Below are 2,500 nucleotides of genomic sequence, written 5' to 3' on the forward strand. Positions count from 1 at the left end.
AACGATTGTTGCATGCCTGTGTCAGGTGTCACGACACACTGTCTGCCCACATACACGCAACAACATGTCCACGCTTAGCGAACACGTGGAAGGTGGCCCCCGTACGTATGCGATGTCCATTGCGCGAACGACTGTCAACCGGCCTCTGTCGCATGTCGCAGATGTGGAACGCAGTGCACCGTGCTATCACGGTGTGTGAGAAGAGACGACTACGTCTGACAACACGCGCCACTACATCAACAGACGGCTCATGCTGATCGCCATCCAGGGCATACCACACTGCAATCCAGCTCTTATAGGGAGACGACACGTAGCTGAGTGCACAACATTTGGACCGCATGGTTCGCCGTTGTTGGCGCAGTCGTTGTACGGTCACATGTACCACGATGTATCATTCAGTACATGAGGACCAATGTGCAGTACAGTGTGTGATTTGGACGTACAACATCAGCGGACAGTTGACACAGGCCGTACCACAGCGTAGGCTAAGTGCTTCGCCATGCGAATGCCAATGAACAACTGCAAATGCCAATGAACAACTGCAAAGGGCATTGAGCATGTACGTCCTGCTGCCATCCACATTACAGTGTATAGCTGCAAGGTGTTTAACATGAAGCGATACACTGGGGACCGGGCAGTGCGAGTAGCAAACTATATTGCGGGGGTTGCAGTTAGGCAACACTACACTAATTTAACGCGTCGTATGACAATTACAGAGCAGGTTAAGGCCCAACGTGTGTTGGGTTAAGGCCCAACGTGTGTTGGGTTAAGGCCCAACGTGTGTTGGGTTAAGGCCCAACGTGTGTTGGGTTACGGCCCAACGTGTGTTGGGTTAAGGCCCAACGTGTGTTGGGTTAAGGCCCAACGTGTGTTGGGTTACGTTAAGGGGCAATGTGGGTTACGTTAAGGGGCAATGTGGGTTACGTTAAGGGGCAATGTGGGTTACGTTACGGCGCAATATAGGTTACGTTACGGCGCAATATAGGTTACGTTAAGGGGCAATGTGGGTTACGTTACGGCGCAATATAGGTTACGTTACGGCGCAATATAGGTTACGTTAAGGCGCAATATCGGTTACGTTAAGGCGCAATACAGGTTACGTTAAGGCGCAATACAGGTTACGTTAAGGCGCAATACAGGTTACGTTAAGGCGCAATACAGGTTACGTTAAGGCGCAATACAGGTTACGTTAAGGCGCAATACAGGTTACGTTAAGGCGCAATACAGGTTACGTTAAGGCGCAATACAGGTTACGTTAAGGCGCAATGCAGGTTACGTTAAGGCGCAATGCAGGTTACGTTAAGGCGCAATACAGGTTACGTTAAGGCGCAATGCAGGTTACGTTAAGGCGCAATGCAGGTTACGTTAAGGCGCAATACAGGTTACGTTAAGGCGCAATACAGGTTACGTTAAGGCGCAATACAGGTTACGTTAAGGCGCAATACAGGTTACGTTAAGGCGCAATACAGGTTACGTTAAGGCGCAATACAGGTTACGTTAAGGCGCAATACAGGTTACGTTAAGGCGCAATACAGGTTACGTTAAGGCGCAATACAGGTTACGTTAAGGCGCAATACAGGTTACGTTAAGGCGCAATACAGGTTACGTTAAGGCGCAATACAGGTTACGTTAAGGCGCAATACAGGTTACGTTAAGGCGCAATACAGGTTACGTTAAGGCGCAATACAGGTTACGTTAAGGCGCAATACAGGTTACGTTAAGGCGCAATACAGGTTACGTTAAGGCGCAATACAGGTTACGTTAAGGCGCAATACAGGTTACGTTAAGGCGCAATACAGGTTACGTTAAGGCGCAATACAGGTTACGTTAAGGCGCAATACAGGTTACGTTAAGGCGCAATACAGGTTACGTTAAGGCGCAATACAGGTTACGTTAAGGCGCAATACAGGTTACGTTAAGGCGCAATACAGGTTAGGTTAAGGCGCAATACAGGTTAGGTTAAGGTACGACATAGGTTAGGTTAAGGTACGACATAGGTTAGGTTAAGGTACGACATAGGTTAGGTTAAGGTACGACATAGGTTAGGTTAAGGTACGACATAGGTTAGGTTAAGGTACGACATAGGTTAGGTTAAGGTACGACATAGGTTAGGTTAAGGTACGACATAGGTTAGGTTAAGGTACGACATAGGTTAGGTTAAGGTACGACATAGGTTAGGTTAAGGTACGACATAGGTTAGGTTAAGGTACGACATAGGTTAGGTTAAGGTACGACATAGGTTAGGTTAAGGTACGACATAGGTTAGGTTAAGGTACGACATAGGTTAGGTTAAGGTACGACATAGGTTAGGTTAAGGTACGACATAGGTTAGGTTAAGGTACGACATAGGTTAGGTTAAGGTACGACATAGGTTAGGTTAAGGTACGACATAGGTTAGGTTAAGGTACGACATAGGTTAGGTTAAGGTACGACATAGGTTAGGTTAAGGTACGACATAGGTTAGGTTAAGGTACGACATAGGTTAGGTTAAGGTACGACA

Source organism: Schistocerca americana, unplaced genomic scaffold, assembly GCF_021461395.2.
Source record: "Schistocerca americana isolate TAMUIC-IGC-003095 unplaced genomic scaffold, iqSchAmer2.1 HiC_scaffold_939, whole genome shotgun sequence".
Lineage (NCBI taxonomy): Eukaryota > Metazoa > Arthropoda > Insecta > Orthoptera > Acrididae > Schistocerca > Schistocerca americana.